We start from the raw sequence: 18110 nt of genomic DNA on the forward strand, positions 1-18110 counted from the left end.
GAAGCAGTGGGTAAGGGTAAGATTTTCCAGAGACAGAGTAGAGAGAGAATCATGGAAGTCTTAGGACTGAACAATAACATTAAAAAAAGTATTGCTTATTTTTTAATTGAAGTATAGTTGATGTACAATATTATATGTTACAAGTGTACAACGTAGTGACTCACAATTTTTAAAGGTTATACTCCATTTATAGTTATTATAAAATATTGGCTATATTACCTGTGTTGTACAATATATCCTTATAGCATATTTAATACCTAATAGTTTGTACCTCTTACTCTCCTACCCCTGTGTTCCCCTTCCCCCTTCCCTCTCCCCACTGATAACCACTAGTGTGTTCTCTATATCTGTGAGTCTGCTTCTTTTTTGTTACATTCACTAGTTTGTTGTGTAAAGTGGTACCACATATAAGTGATATCATACAGTATTTGTCTTTCTCTGACTTATTTCACTTAGCATAATACCCTTCAAGTACATCCATGTTGCTGCAAATGGCAAAATTTCATTCTTTTTTATGGCTGAGTAGTATTTCATTGTGTATATATACCACATCTTCTTTATCCATTCATCTCTTGATGGACACTTAGGTTGCTTCCATGTCTTGGCAATGTAATAATGCTGTTATGAACATTGGGGTGCATGTATCTTTTCGAATTAGTGTTTTTGTTTTTTTTGGATCCATACCCAGGAGTGGAGTTGCTGGGTCATACAGTAGTTCTATTTTTAGTTTTTTGAGAAACCTCCATACTGTTTTTTACAGTGGCTGCACCATTTTACAGGAAATCCTAACATTTAAAGGGCAGGAAGAGGAGGAGGAGCCAGCAAACAGAAGGTTGAGGAAAGTTCATCTTTCTCATGTGAAAAGTTTAGATGTTAAAAGTCAACTGGAAGAAACCAGTTGTTTGAAGGAGGTTGAATGTATAAGAGAGAGAAGGTTCAATAATGAGAAAAGCCTAGGAAGGCAGGAAGGGATGGGATCCAGAGTGTTGTGTCTCAAAGAGATTACGGTGACATTGTCACCAAATATTTTGCTGAATCTATGGCAGGAAACAGATATTATCAGGGGTTTCACAGGGTCAGTGTGCTTTGGTTTTAGCTTCCAACTTGACATTTCTTGCCTGGGAGGAGATGCTTCAGTGAATGTGCAAGAGCTGTGCATTTTTGCAGACTCTTTCAGGATCCATGAGTTTCTATGTGAGAAAATTCATCTACGACATTCCCATCATCCAAACCGGTCTTCCAGTGTCCACAACGCTCTGTGCCCTGACTTGGCCTCAAAAGGAAAGACTTGAAGAAGGCAAAACTTGTTTTTTTTTTTCCTTTTCTATTTTCCTCAACAGAATTATTCAGCCATATGGAAATCCTATTTTAAATTCCATGAATCAGCTCTCCCTAGTGAAAGATTTTAGCATTTGGGGGCAGTTTTTGTGGAAACGTTTTGCAGGATGTGAAGTGACAGCTGCCTCTTTTCAGACACCCTGATTCCAGCTGCATCAGTGATTTGGGTTCCAGAAAGTTATCAGACTGGAAGGACTCATGCCATAGACAGAAAGCAACCATTAAATTTAATGTCACTGAAGCTGTACTTAGATCCTATAATATTGTTGGAGAAAGTGTATAATTCTGGAATGGTTGTTGGAAAAGACCGCTAATGCTGGTCCCGGAAGGAGACCAGATTTGACAGTCAAATGGGAAGGAAGGTCAGGACTTGGGATGGAAATGGGAAGATCGAGAAAGAGGCACTGGAGTGAGAGTTGGGCCATGTAAGATTATTATTATTTTTAGATGGTATAATCATTAAAAAAACAGTCTGTGAGCAAGAAGCATCTCAGGATTGGATTGGGGGACTGAAAGGCCTGGAGAAAAGATGCCAAAGGGACAAGAAAGGCCCAGACTGACTGGCTGGTTGCAGTGAGGGAGGTTTCGTCTGAGGACTGTCTGTGAGCCTGAGGTCTGGAAAACAAGTGCAATGTTTTGTTTATTTATTTCTGATTTTTTAAATGCTCAGAAATGTTAAACAAGAGAGCTCTGATTTAAACTAGGGAAATGGAATGAGTTTCAGAAGCCTCATCGATGTGTGAACCAGTACCAAAAGGGCGCTGAGAAATGCGCAATTATGTGCCTTTTGCTTAATCTGCGTGTACGTCGTGTCCCAGGAGTCTCTCCCTCAGTAGGAGGTTTATTTGTGTTGGGTTGAGTAGGTAGTTGGGGAGCAGGTTCTGATTCTAAAAGCAAAGCTTTTGAAAGAGAAATGTTCACTGCCCTAGATCACAGCATCGGAAAGTTATCCAAGTGCTGGCAAACCAGTAGGGACGCTTCATCTTGTTTTGCTCGATCTGGGCATATTTTGTCACCATCTTTATTAATTCACTTACTGTCTTATATATAGCATCTATGTCTTATTGATACCACTCATATACCATCATATATCTATATATCTCTAGATATCTATATATATTTAAAATTTACCATTATATATCCCTAATGCCTATAATACTGCCTGGCACAAAGTAAACTCAATCACTCCTTCTCTGCAATCATCTATGTCTAATTTTTTTAGAAACATTCTTTCAGCAAATGTTTATGCTGGTGCTCTCAGGCCTGCCCTAGGCATCTCTCCCCAGGATATTAACCCCCTACCCAGAGAAGCTCATTTCCAACGATATCTTACCCAGCAAACAGAGGATTATGTTCCCAGGCAGCCTTGCAATTGCAAATAAAAAAGCTCTAGCTTGGAATTATTTTTGGAAAGCAAGAGTGACAAAATACATTGCTGTACTACATCAGGAAAATGCAAAGTAGAGAGGGAAGGACACATATGGAAAAGGCAATGAACATAAAAGTGAATTACAAGGAACCAAATCAGCATGCGAATGGTGAGAGACCCCTCTGGCATCCTTCATCCTGACAGGTCCCGAGGCACAGCCTGCACCTTCCCGAGGAGTCATTTCAGCCTCCTGGGGAGGAGCTGGCAGCTGCAATCTGCCAAAGACAAATGTTTGTCTACAAGCAGGAGAGAGGGCATTGCAGCAAAGTGTCCCTCACCAGGGGGCTTTGACTCTTGCCTGGAAGAGGCTCTTCTGTACATCTCCCCATGGGTCTCTGGGCATCCCCCAGGAGCTCAGTGGACAGAAGTGAACTGAACTCTCTGGTTTTTTCATGCTTGATCTACAGAAGATGCTCAGAAAATGTTAGTCCTCTTCCTCTGGGGCCACATTTCAGGCCTGGCACCTGCAGAATTTGTCTGTGTGATTTTGAAATGGCTGTCCCACATAAGGTGGCAAGAGCAACCTGCCCAAGGGTTTTTGTTAGGTGAATGTCAGTGGGACCAGGTGAGGCCTGCCCAGGGGGACCCTTCACAGCTTTTGTCAGAGTCTTGTGAGCCATCCTCACGTGGCAATCCCTATCCAGACGATACTAGGTTTTTATAGAATGCCCAGCTTATGTCCAGCACTGTGGACAGGGGCTGTGAATTAAGTCTACAAAGGTGTTTAGAACGTGGCCTCTGCCCTGAAATGTTTGTAATATGGATAGGAAGAAGGTAATGCTGACAACTGCTAGATGATAAGTGCTGAGCTCAGAAACAGACATGGTCTGTATTGCAGAGCATAAGAAGGGCTCTGCCATCCTGGCATGGAAATGCTATACCTCCATCAGTGCAACAGAAGATGACAGTTTCTCTATGGCAGCAGCTTCTCAGGCTGAATTAAAGAGACTTAGAAAAACCGATAAGCACAAATAAAAGCCCTTAATTTTTCTAGCATTCTTTTGTGCCAAGCACTGTACCAGGCACTGTTCCTCATTAATCTTTATTATAACCTGACAAGGATGAGTATTATATTAAAAGCCACAGTTTACAGGTGAGAGACTGATGCTCTGAGAGATAACCCAAGGTCACACAGGCAGGGTCAGGATGCAAACCTAGGTCTTCTGGACAATAAAAGCCAATGTTCCTTTTTGGCTGTGCTACGTTGCTTCTCACATAATGCTCTAAGTGTGGGACCTTTCCCTTAATAACTTCTGACATAACCTTGGAATAGGGACCCAGAGCCTCGGTAGAAAGAGTAAGTGGCAAGCTACAGCATCACGGAGTAGAGGGGAGAGTTAACAAGCACCTCTGCCAGTTTGCTGCTCTCTGTTGGCAAGTGAGGCAGCTCTTCCCATGTCTAAAACAACCGACAAACAAGCACTGCCCCACCCTCCCTAGCCCAGGGTCACTACTATGTATCTGAGGGGGTGGAGGGGGCTGTGACCTCTTAGCCAGTGAGGTCCCCAGAATGATGTGCTTCCTTCAAGGAAGGACTATTGCACCCAGATGAGACAGGGGGTGAGCTGAAAAGGGAAGGGACTCAGAATTATAGGTCCTGGGTCCAAGTTCCATTTCTTCCCTTTCCTGCCTAGTCACTGAACCATCTAGGCTGGAACACTGGGTAATTGTACCATCTACTTCCCAGGGTTTAGAAAGATTGAAATAAAGCTCCAGAGCGTGAGAGCTTTGGAAAATGCTGCACACATGCCAGGTACTATTTGATGTGCAGCACCGCTGTAGGTGATGGGTAGCTTATTTTTTTAATGTGTAGTTTTAAAAATTCCCACTGAAGATAGACCCCAAATGACACTGTTGGCAGAGTATGAGAGAAAGAGCTGACTGTCGTCTTTAGAAGCCATGAAACTACACTCAGAAAGCCACTGGCTTCAAGGAGAGCCTCAGACCGAGTGGAGTAGCTGAGAGAATGGCCTCATTGGGTCCCGCAGGTGGAGGGAGGCCTCTGGTCAGAGACAGCAGTTGCTCAGAGCAGTGTGGGTGACTCAGAGAGGGCTCGGGCAGCACTTGACCGCTGGTGCTGCGATCACCATCCCCAGCATGGAGCTGCTGATGACGTCCTCCCTTCACTTGGCAGGCATCAGCAGGGTTATGTGGAAGCCCAAGGATTGAGCCAACTGGGGTAGCAGAGAAGAGCAGTAAGAAAAGAAAGAAAGAGAAAACCCCAGCAAAATGCTATCCTATCATGGATTAGCAGACTCTTTCCCTGGACCCTTGGTTCTCCCTTTCACCATTCTAGAGCAAAAATAATGGAATGATTGTGTAGCTGGGACAAACTCCTGGTCTGTCAATCTGGAAATGGGGTCTGCTTTCCAATCCAGCCCTGGGTAGATGGAGGGTGGGAAGGGAGCTCATGCACCATGCTGTTGGGTTGATACTGTCCTTCCTTCAGGGTGGAGTTTCCACCCTGGAGCTGGGTTGCCCTGCCTTGGTTAGCCCTGGGGACCTGTAGTTGCATTAGTCTACCTGCTAATGTCAAGAGCATATTTTGTAAAGATTAGACTCTCTTGCCTTGATCTCTTTGGGAGGGAAGATTGGTGGCCCAATGATGAAAACCTATTTCAGGTTCAGAACTTAAAATCTAGGGATCAGAGGAGCTCCAGAGAATGACAAGAGGACTTGGATGGGTTTTGAGCATCCATTCTAGCACTTAGCCAACCTGAAAAAACTGCTCAGAGTCTGGCCTATTCCAAGAAAGTCAGACTCTTTAATACAAGGGAATATAATCAGAACTCATACCACTACTCTTTCATCAGGGACCTATGGTAGCCATTGTCAATCAATTGTAACACTCTTTGAACTAGAGCTTAGTCTTCCCGGCATTAGAAGTCTTTTCAACAGAGAGTTGTATGAAAATTTACCAATTGTCAGGAGCTGTCACTTGAAATTTATTTATTCATTCATTCATGTGACAAATATTATTGAGCTTTTCCTTTATGCCAAGCAATGTAATAGGCATCAGGATACAATGCTGGGAAAAATCAGAAAATATTCTTGTTCTTCAGAGTTTAAAGTTCAGTGGGTGAGCTAGATGTTACACAAATAATCATCCCAACAAATGCAAAATCACAGTGGTGACCAGTGTGTCAAAGGAGAAATATCTAGTGCTCATAAGCAAAAGGTGGCACCTGGCCAGAGAAGTCGGGGAAGAAGTGATGGCTGAGCCGAGACCTGAAGGATGGCTAGAGGTTAACCAGGTTGAGGGTAGGGCGTGGAAGAACACTTCAGGCAGAGGGAAGAGCTTGTGTGCAGCCTGCAATGTGAGGGAGCACAGTGAGTGTGAGGGTGAGGCTAGAGAGGCAGGTGGGGCCCAGGTTCTGTTGGGTTTCCTCAGCCAAGTTAATGGGGTTTCGTTTTTATTCTGAGAGCAATGAGAGGCAACCAAGGAGTTTTCTGCTGATACAATGTGTGCTTTGAAAAGATCACTCTGGATAGAATGAGTGTGGGAAATAGATTGGAGGAACTCATTGGGAATGAGGGTGGACCAATGTCCTCGATCATGATGTTGCTGGCATTTTGTATTGAGGGTTGTAGTAAAAAAAAAAATTCTGGAAATCACTGCTCTGGAGGCTTCTAAGGAAACAGGTCTATTCTGGGGTTCTGAGCCAATGAGAAAAGACTCAGTACTGAAAGGAGAGGAGCTTTAAGAAGATGCTTAAATAATTCACTCCAATCTTGGGGCCTTGGCCAGGATGGCAGAGGGTTTTCTAGGGTGGTTCCACATCTCTGGATCCAGAGGCAAAGAAGCATCTCAAGCACCTAAGTCAGCGGTAGGGCCAGGTTATAAATCCACTCCTCCCAAACCCCGTGCATGATACTTGCTGAAAAGGAAGGAGACAAAAGAAAGCAAATTTGCTTTTGAGGGCTCATGACTACCTCCAGGGTGCATCCTTACAGAACATGTACATCAGCTAAGGCTTCATGTGTTGGCAACGACTACATCAGGTCTAAGGCCTCCTTTTGTCTCCACAAAGTCCCTCTCCCAAGTCTTCTCAAACCAGTGAATAGCTTTCCCATTTCTAAAGATTTCTAGGATTGAAAGCTCCTTAATCCTCCCTTTCCTACATTTTCTATGTTGGGTAAAGACTTTAACAGAAGCTTCCATACTGCATCCTTGTACCTGTGAATCAAGCTCAGAATCAAGGGCTTCTGAGAACATCAGAGCTCAGACGTTTGGGTTGTTGAGTATGTTGTAGGCACCCTGCATTTAGCAATCTGACATATGAGCCATGGAGAGCTAGTTCTCTTCGTTGCCACAGAAACCAAATTGAGCTGGATTTAGCATTAAATTACAGGGTACCCACAGAGATAGAGTTAAACATTTGTCTACCACTGTTTGTTTCTTTTCTTTTCAAATTGAACCTTCCCAGCAAGTGGTAGCAACACCTGCGAAGTTAAATGGGGCCAGCAGAACATGTTGTGACAAAGGAGTGAGGGTTCTGGAATCTTTGTAAGTGGCAAGGACACAGATTTCCACCAAAGGCAGGGTTACTGCCCAAGCATCTCCCTCCAAGGCTTTAGGTCCTGCCAATTCAGAAGGAATATCTCAGGGAGGATGGGAAAGAGAATTGGATAGAGTCTAGAGCTGTGGCTTCTGATACAGTTACCTCATGTGGATTTTGAGCACTTGAAATGTGGCTAGTTCAGATTGAGATGTGTTATAAATGTGAAACACATGTCAGATTTCAAAGGCTTAGTATGATAAAAAGAATGTAAAATGTCTCATAAATTTTTAGTACTTACTACATGTTGAAATGATAATATTTTGGAGCTCTTGGTTTAAATGCGATATATTACTGAAATTATTTCCACCCGTATCTTTTTATAATTTTTAATGTTGCTACTAGAAAATTTAAAATCGCATATGTGGCTCACATTACATTTCTATTAGTACTGTCGTTCTGATGCTCAGTTGATTTGCCATCAACCCAGTTGTTTAATCTTGAGATACTTCAGATTATTTATCTGCAAATGGAGGTACTAACACCCTCTCTAGCTTCTTCACAGGTTTACTATGAAGATTTAATTTGGTGCTAGGGTGGATTCTGTAGTGCACTGTTCAGATTTCCCCTTTAGGTACTTATTTCACCAGCTGCCAGAATATTGGCTGCTGTTGACTCTTAGTCGAGTCCCTCTTCAGGAATTGCCTGCAGCTGTTCTTTCAGATGGGTGTATAAAATGCAAGTGGTTCATCCAGTATCAAGCACAGGCAGGGCCAGAGGTCACAAGGAAGCTACATGTGCAAATGGCTCAGACCTCCCTATTAACACTACGATTGCCTCTCCTTCAGCTGACACCCATGCCTGTGGCTGCAGTAGAGGCTGCATTATCTACAGCTCATGGAGGAGAGAAACGTCATGTATGGGTTACAGATGGGTTGGCTTTACTTGTGGGTGAAGGCTGAAAGTGGACCGCTGTGAACCACAGACCCACTCGCTAGTGGTCCCTAAAGAGAGATGAGAGAAAATCCTCTCAATAGGCAGAGCTTGGAGAGGTAGTCCTGGTCATCCATTCTGTGTAGAAAGAGAAGTGAACAAAAGTAATAATAGACATAGACTCATGAGGAATAGTGAATGGTTTGGCTGTTGGTCAGGAGCCTGGAGAGAAAAAGGCTGAAGGATTGAGGGCCTGGGGGGCTGGGGAAGAGGTGTGTGAGTGGATATCTGGGAGTGGGCATAAAGAGTTAAGATCTATGAATAGCATGTTAATACCACCGGAGAGCAGCCATGGTGGGAGAGGCACTAAATAACTAAGTAGATGAAATGACTCAGCCAGTTGACATCAGCCAGCCTCTGTCTTCAGGCACCTCAGTATTTGAACAATGGACGGTGGTCCCATGGTGGCGGGGATCAAGGAAATCCACATGGTATACAATCTAAATAAACAACCACTATAGGACACTGGGACCCCAAAAGATAGAATATAGGGATCCAGGAACCAAAGGGTAAAGTATGAGTGGTCCTGCTTACTCTCCCTCCCGGTGACTCCCTTGTGGAATTTGTGCTCTCCAGCGCCACAGTTGTAGACTCTGTGGGTCTAAGGGTGCTGGTTCACAAAGGGGGATGCTTTCATCAGGATGTATGCTAAGGACCCATTATACTTTAAGCTGTCATTGCCATCTGGTCTCTTCTGGTTCCTTGTACCAAGAGATCAGCAGGCAAGGAAGGAAGTCACCACTCTGGCAGGAGCCACTGACCCTGGTAATCAGGAGGAAGTAAGCTGTTGTTATATAAAGGGGCAGGGAAGAATATGTCTGGCATTCACTTGCTCCACTGGGACATCTCTTGGTACTTCCCTGTCCAATATGAGGTAAATGGACAAGTGTAACAGTCATGGCAGAGTGAGGTGTGGTAACCAGGGACTTGGTCTCTTCAGGGATGAGGGCCTGTGTCACCCTAGCAGGTAAATTACCTAGAACAGCAAAGGTGTTGGCCAAGGGTGAGAGGAATCCAGAACGGATAATAGAGGAGGGAGATGTGAGAATCAGTTGCAGCCTCAAGATCAGCTGTGGTAATGGTGGTTTGTCCCACTAATCTTCCTCTGGTAGTTTCCCCTGGTGAACAGAGCAGAGAGAATAGCACAGAAGTTGCTCCCAGAAGGGGCACACTTCTATGGGAGGTGTGAAGTATGAAGTATGAAGCAAGTGATCTGGGTGGTACAAAAGATGCACTGTATGGGATGCTGTGGTGTGCTGCCCAGAATTCCTATATGGGACCGAAGTGTTGGCTACTGATGACTCACATTAGAGTCCCTCTATAAGAATCATCCCCATCTGAGGGTAGCCAAAGGTCACACCTCCTCCCTGAGGGAAGCCTACATCCAGCGACTGGGTGGTGTGCAATATGGACTGGTTCTTTGTCTTGATTCAGAATAACTTTGTAGGGAAGCCCAGTTCCTGAGCTTCCTATAGGATTCAACTTCTGCCTCTGCCTAATTTTGCTTCTCTTACTCCCTTAAAGGGAGAGCACCCCCCAGTAAATTTCCTGCATGCAAATATCTGTCTCAGAGTGTGTTTCCCAGACCACCCAACATAGGGGTGATGCCCCCGATCTCGGTATGGTACAAACCACACTTTATAGGGCCCCGGGAGCTCTGGGTTCTAGTCAGAGCTCTTCATGGGTTGGGTTAGTAACTTAACCTGCCTGGCTGACCCAGGTTCTTTATGTGTAAAATGGTGACAGCCAGGAAGTAGTTTGGACGAGGTGGTCAAAAGTCCCCTGAAACTGTGACTTTCCATATGTGTGAAATGGTTAAGGAGAAGTAAGGGTTACATGAACATCTGGGAGGACCTTTGGAATACTTGAGATGTCTTTTACTTTACAGATGAGAGAGCTCAGAATCAGAGAGGTTAAGTGATTTTCCCATCCCATGGCTGCCTTGCTAGACAGGAGCAGAATGGGAATTTGGACCCAGGCTTCGGTGTGACACCATGTCTGGAGTTTATCCCCTTCATCGTCTCTGGATCTCTGATGTCAGTGACTACGGCAGAGACGCAGGAGTGGGTAGGAAAGAGGATGTTCAAGGTTGCTTAGGGGCTTCCGACCAGCCAGCTCCTCCTACTGCACAGCTTTGCATTCTACTTGCCACTAAGAACCTTCGCCTCCATTGCCAGGAGGTTATAGTCTTTGTCCTAGGGCAGTGCTTCTTAAACTCCAACGTGCAGATGAGTCGCATGGGCTCTTATTAAAGTTTACATTCTAATTCAGCAGGTCTGAGGAAGGGCCTGAGGTTCTGCATTTCGAACATGCTTCTAGTTGTTGATACTGCTGGTCCATAGTCCACACTTTGAGGAGCAAGGTGGTCCCTTTGAGAGCAGTTCTCAAATTCTAGAGTGCATCAGAAACACCTGGGAACTTATTAAAACTACTCACCCTCATAGATTCAGATTTAGTAGGTATAGGGGTTAATAGGTGGGCAGCTCTAATTTTAACAAATGCTCTTGGTAATTGAGGTAACCACCAATGTTTGAGAATCTGTAGCTGTGACCTTCACAGTTGCAATCAACATTTGTGCTCATGATTAAGCTGAACAGGCAGCACATGACTACTGCATGAAGAAGAAAGAGGCACCACCATAGCCTGGGCATCTCTGAGGACACAGCTACTGGAGAGGCACTGAGTGTTCAACGTGGACTGAGCACATATAAACACAGAAAGAACCCCTGTGACTTTAAAAATTGGCCTTAGAAGGTTATAGTTTTATTAAAACAATCAAGAAATTGAGATAAAATATCTCAATTTATAAAATGTATTTTCATAGTAGTTCTAAATGTTATAATAATTAAAGAGCTTTATCTCTATCTCAAGGTGATGGAGGTTGACGGGACACTTGTGGGCTGCACATGAGGCCATTTTGTTACAACTCTGGCCAAACTGAGATTAAGATTGTAGACGCGGGCTATGGGAGCAGAGGGTCCTGCTTGAGAATGCATTGTTTTGTTCTCGAGCTTCATTCCAGAGTTTGTCCAAGATGCCAGTCAAGATGGCATCAACATTCTGCTAAATGTCTTTCTTAGACTATTTAGGGTGTGCACACCCAAATGCATTCTTCAGTGATGTTGTTTGGGCAAAATGAACCTACCTCCCCTCAACTGTCTCCAGATGGTTCACCTGCCAGCCAGCCTGCTTCTCCCAAAGACACCCTCTATCTCCCCCACCGCTCACTACCTGCTGTTTGGCTAATGGACGTCCTCCCTGCCTGACAAAGGAGAAGGTTCTACTGCCTCAGTACAGGGTGGGCTGGGCATGGAGAGTGAGTAATGGCATGTCCCCGAGAAATCCACCTCCCTGCCAAATGTGCACGCCAACTTACACCTACGGAGAGTCTGGTTGCCTTTGCTTGAGCATCAGAAGAAAATCAGATTAACCCTGAAGGGGGGCGCTGTTGGCAGGACAAGCAGGATGGGCTGGCTATGGTCCTCCCACAGTGCGCCTCTCAGCACCGGGGGCTGGAGGGCCCTCACACAGCTGACCTAGGACCTGCCTCAGAAAGCCTCCACCCCTCAGCTGGCTTCACAACCCCCGGTAATAGTGCAGGTCAGAATATTGTGGGAGAGGAAGAGTCCTTCAGGATATGGAGCCTGCAAAAAGAATGGGAGGCAAGAGGATAGATTAACGGAGTGGGAATTTGGCCAAGACAGCAGTGCTGGCACCATTCTTTAGTGAGGAAAGTGGCCCAGATGCCCATGGACAAAGCTCCATGGATGGGCCCAAAGGCCTGGGTTTTGCTTATACCCACCTTAAAAAAATTTTATTTTAGTTTTTCATTTGTATTTTTTCCAGCTTTATTGATATATAATTGATATATAATATTGTGTTAATTTAAAGTAGGTACATTTTCAGATCTTACATTTAAGTCTTTAATCCATTTCGAGTTAATTTTTGTGAGTGGTGTGTTATCGGGGTCCAATTTCACTCTTTTGCATGTGGATATTCAGTTTTCCCAACACCATGTAATGACGTGACTACCCTTTCCCCACTGAGTATTCTTGACTTATGACCACCTTTTAAAGACATCTTCCCTCCTGGTATTCTCAGGTACTTCCCCCAAATGATTACTTCTTATACTTCGGTTTGGGCCCTTGAAGATTTTTGTCCTTTATGTAACTGTTGCCATCAGTAGGAGGTCTTATGAAATAAACTGCCTAATTAATGAAACAACTATTGACTGTGGGCCTAATTTTTGCCACGTACCACATTGAGAACTAAGTGACAGCAAGATCAACCTGATGACCAAATAGAGTTTGTTGAATGAATGAATGAATGTAGTGATAATTGCTGACCTCCTTTGAGTGCTTCCTGGGTGTGAGGTCTAAGTACCTTATTATCTCAGTTAATTCTTACAGTTTTCCTAGCAGGAAGCACTTCTATTATGCCCAGTTTACAGATAAGTGAGATACTTATTTGGTTGTGTGATGCTGTAGAGCTTCCTTTGGTGGAAAATCGTGGTACTTGGCATTTTTCCATCTCTAGGCCATGAAGCTGCAGTTTTGCTTCCAAGGTCCTTTACTGGGGGTGGGATAAAAACAAAGGTAAGTGGGGTTCACAACAGGATCTTTTTTCCTTTACTTCAAGAGATGAACGTTCAGAAAAATTGGGGGGAAACTTTGTCAAATGCTAAATCATTGTTTCTTATCTCATTGGTTTGAGTGATAGAAATAAAACCCTTAAAATGATAAGGACTGATGTGATTTTGGGGAGGCAGTGAATAGGAAAGAAGAGACTAAGAAAAGACCTGGAGAGCATGTGTTCTTTTCAGTCAGTCTTGGGGGGATGGGACCCCCAGGAGACCAGTAGGTGGTAACAGTAAAAATTTAAAAAATTGAGATATAATTGATATATAACATTGTATAAGTTTTAAGCGTATAATGTGTTGATTTGATGTATTTATATATTGCAATATGATTTCTGCTGAAACTTCTAAGAGGCCAGGAGAGTGGATTTGATTTTAGAGGTCCTTGAGAAATCAATGTGGGGAGCTAGTTCCCAGATGGTTAACTGACAGGAAGCCCTCCTGGATGCAAAGACTCGGATATTGAATCTCCTTTCACAGGACTTGGGCTCTAATAGGGGAGACAGCATTCGAACACAAAGAGCTGCACTACAAAGTATAATGCAGAGGGGAGAGAGGCCTACAGCAAGCAGTCGTGAAGAAAATTCTGCCTCAAAATTTCTTTCAGTCAAAGAGAAAGAAATCTGAGCTGCATCAGTTCAATCTAGCCTTTACTCGGTGTGTTGGAATAAAATGGAGCCGCTGTGAGACCTTGGGCAGCCTATGTACCATTGGGATCCTCAGCTGAATTAGAAGTCTCTAAAGCTTCTTTCCATTCTGCATCGGAGAGGAGAAACAAACAGTAAGGAAGGAGAAAGACCTGTGCTACAAGGGCTCTGCCAAGGTTTTCTGGGGAGAGGTCACTGGCTCACAGTCTGACGTGGGGAATCGGTACCAATTTTACAGGTGGCCTGTTTTCCCTTCGCTGTAGGGGATCTGACCCCTTCAGACACAGAGCTGCTTGGAAATTACAGCACTGCGGTTTTCAAGAAACAGCATTATTGCAGGCAGAGAGAGTTCAGAGTCAGCAGGTGGTGCTCTTTCTCCTGAAACAAACTGAAGTCTGCAGCTTGGCTTGCAGACAGCGCAGGGAGGTGCAAGCCGAATAAGATCTCTGCAGTCCGCAGGCATCCAAGGGGCCAGGGCAAAATGGCTTGTCAGGACTGACCCTGCCCCCTGGGCTTAACTATCCCCTCACTTGGATGTGCCCTGGAGGCTCCAGTGGGCTTGGGCTGCAGCACTGACCAAAGTGAATGTGCACAGTCTCCTCTCCTGACCTTAGCACTAGCTACTGCATTTGCAGGGGAATCTTCAGTGTCACAAATGACTGCACATGTAGATCGTGACAGGGAGTAGTCACACCATTTCTGGCTGTGATAAGCTACTTATCACTTATCATGTGGGCAGGTGAGGGGTCTGGGTCATCCTGCCATGTTGGGTGAGACAATATCCCATGGGGAACATTTAAAAACTCAGTGAAACCCTCCCCGCAAAATGAAACACTTCGGTATAATCTAAGGGAGGCAGGATTATGGGAATATCCCTTACCTGGAGGACCTGGGCTCTACCTGGGAAATGTTACAATTTTTCAGAGAAGAAAAGTCTGAAATTGGGTCTCCTTTCAAGACATATTAAGCAGAAGCAAGCAAACAAAAAGGACACACAAAAAAACAATCTCATAATAGTGTGAAAAGATCACTGGATGGGAATTCAGGAAGCTGGTAAGGACAATAGCTGTGTGCCTTTAGGCAAATTCTTTTCTCTGGTCCTCAGTCTCACTTTGATCATCAGTAGTAGTTAATTGCTAAGGTCTCTTCTAGCCCCACATTTAATAGCATATATTTCCGTGTGTGTGTGTGTGTGTGTGTGTGTGTGTGTGAGAGAGAGAGAGAGAGAGAGAGAGAGAGAGAGAGAAACAGAGACAGAGACAAAGATAGAGGCAGGCTCTCAAATAAGGCAGGATAGGAGCATGCATTGTTGGGGACTGAGAAAACCACTTCTTGTTGATTTCTATTTTAATCTCTAAAGTCCATAGTGACCACATCCCGTGGAAAAAGCCATGCCACTTTCACCCGTCTGGGAACTGAGGTTCTTCCTTCATAAGCATCATAACCAACATACACGTGCTTATACTCTTCATTTAGTTCTAGAACAGCAGTGTGCTTCCCATCAAAACCCACATCTTCTGGCTTCTGGGGGCCAACTTTAACATACCAAGTTCCTGTGGAGAGAGAGAGTGAGCTCTTCTTTGCTCCCGAGGCGTTGGAAACATTTGGTAGACGTGAAGAGAGGGGAGACACGGCGGAGGACACGTTGGGTGGCAGTGGGGAGTGCAACGTTACACCCCTCCTTAATAGGCTTGGCAGTTCATTAACCATCATCGGCCATCAAATATCGATTGATTACCTCCTGTGCACAGGCTAGGCTTTGGGGATGCAACTGGAGCCCCGCACAGTCTTTGCTCTCAAGGAGCTCACTGACTTGCCAAGAGGAAAGAGAGTCTATGTTTCCCGTTCAGCTCAAACACAAAAATGTAGGCCCTGAGGGGCTCACAGAGGTGCCCCTCAAAGGGCTCCCCCTCCCCCGGCTTACGGTTTGGCTGAACACAGCCAGTAGTGAAAAGTATATTTTTCAGACTGAGGGACGCAAGCTTTGCATTTGCTTTGCCCCCGGTACCCAGATGGTCACCAGGCTCCACTGGTGAAGATTTTGTCTGGCAGAAACGTGCTCTGATTCCTTAACTCTAAGCTTTGGTGACCAGGTGGCTGAAATGAAGCAACTCTTCTGCACACTCAGCCATGTCAGGCTATGCATGCTCCAAGCCGCCAGGGGGCAGGTATCCCAGACAGGCGGGTCCTCAGGGGGCGTGCCGCAGAGAGTGTGTGTGGGGGGCACGGCCCCAGGGGCTGCACGACACGCTAAGCACAGCTGGCCAAGGCCAAGGCTGAGCGGCCGGCTGCAGGGTGAGCTGCTGACTCATTGCTGCAGCTTTGTTGCCTGGAGCAGCTCTGGGGGATTCTTTCTTATTTTAAAGGAAAATGCGATGTAACTTTAGAGACAGCAGAAGAGGGCAACAGCTGATGGTCCAAAAACCTGATCCTAAACAGCAGCTGTAACAAAGCTACTTCCATCAGAATTCTTGGGCAGAAATGTTTTTATCAGCCCTGGGAGGATGTGGCCACTTTAAGGCAGCTATTCAATCAGTCAATAGGTGTGTATCAAACATCTCTCGTGGGCTCAGCACCTGTTGTGTGCTTAGATAATAAGGAGGAAAACGGGAGGTAAAAGATGGCCCTTGCCCACTTGGGGATTGTTATATGACCTTAGAGAGCCTTCCTCTGTGCCAGGCACAGCATTCTAGACGCACTAACCTATGCAATCTCATGGCAATCCTGTCAAATAGCTATATTATTTTACCTATTCTACTGTAAGTTGGGGAGCCAGAATTTGAACTTCCATCAGTTCAGGGTCAGAGTTCTTGACCACCATGCCCTCCGTTATTTGGGAGGCAGAGCCTGCAGGAACACGGGACTACTGGAGAGTACTACAGGACGATCCATGGTTGAGTGATAAATTGTGTTTATAATACAAGCGTTTATGATGCGTCCAGAATAAATTCCTATCAATCTAGAGTCCTGGGCCAGCTGAAGTGTGCAGATATGCTTATGTTTAAGCAAATATTGAGCCTGTGGAGGAACTTTTTTGAGAAGGCTGAGTGTCAAGATGAGAAATCGTCAGGTCAGGAAGTGGGAGCTGTCAGTTATGTAAGAGGAGTAGCTTCAGGTGACGTGTGGGTTTCAGGCCATGCTGTTCCAGAATGGCCCTGGTTGCTAGGGAAAAGACAGAAAGATAACTAAGCGTATTTTTGCCCTTTGGGAATTTAGTCCAGGTGGATTGACATGACCAACTAATCAATTTAGGAGATAGTAGCAAAATAGGAGGGGAGGGGAATAATAAGAGGGAACGAGGGCCCACAGCTGTCCCATTCGGTCCTCAGTGGGTCTACCTTTGCCTTAAGAAGGAGTCTGTGGGCCATTTTGTCAGGTGATACTGACAAAGTCTCAAAAGCTCTTTTATTTTCACTTAGAGGTGCTGGCCATACATTTGTGGTGGGGCTGATCAGAATGACTTGAGTACTTCTGGTTTCCAAGTTGGTAGATCCTCTTGGACAGCTGTCAGAGCAACTTCTCATATGAAACTCATAAAACACCTCTGTCTCTCAGCTGGTAGATAGATGCTTCCAAAGCAAAAATGTGCCAGCTCTCTGACCCAATTCCCAATGTTCCATATACTTTTTAGGCGCTCATTTGGACCCCATGGATTTAGACTCCAGTATCTCTTTTGTCCCTTCCTTAGTATTTAGCTACGTAGAGATTGATCCAGTCTACCCATTTCTACTCCTGTTTTGCTCATAGTTATTAACTGTTTGTGATCCATGTCATAACATTTCTATGGCTGGCTGAGATACAATAGGGGTTTTAGGAGCTTGAAAATTGTGAGAAAGACAAGAGACGAATAAGATCAGGTGAAGATGTCCGTCTTGGACACAATTCCTTTGGTGGAGTGCTAGAAAAGTAACAAGTGAGTCCAGGAACACTTCTGGGGTGGAGTCAAAGCAGTGTGAACTACAAACAAGTAGAAAGAAACATATTTCCTTACACTTGAAAGAAATAGTTTTGACCCTGTCCCATGGGAATAGATAATTAAAGGGGAGGGGCAGGATGTGTACAGGTAAGGAGGAACGGATCAGAATTAATCTGAACTGAGGCGAGTATAAACAGAAATGACCAATGACTACGTAAACCATCCTAAGATAAAGGGAATGCTGGGGGTTTCATTATAATTCTCAAGTAATATTTCTTGTATTCGAAGTTCTCAATTCAGAGAAATAACGTTGTTTTTAACTTCTAAATACCTGGTTGCTCCTGTCCAGTGCTGAAAGAGACCACGTGAAGCAGGACACTGCAGGAGAATAAAACGGAAGCCAAGAGCCCAGTGCCCTGCTATCCCAAACCGAAACCACTGTCTATCGGCATCACATTCTCTCTGTGTGGGTAGGTTAGCTGGGCAGCTTTCTCTTTGGGGCTCTCCTTGGCCCATTTCCTGGTGCAACTGGTGACAGATGAGATCCACATTCCTTGATAACTACCATATTCCTTGGTTCTGGCAATGGGCAAGAAATAGAGATACTTACAAAATTGTTAATTTCTCCAAAGCTGGATTGTGTCTCCTTTAT

The sequence above is a fragment of the Eschrichtius robustus genome, chromosome 3, assembly GCF_028021215.1.
Source record: "Eschrichtius robustus isolate mEscRob2 chromosome 3, mEscRob2.pri, whole genome shotgun sequence".
Lineage (NCBI taxonomy): Eukaryota > Metazoa > Chordata > Mammalia > Artiodactyla > Eschrichtiidae > Eschrichtius > Eschrichtius robustus.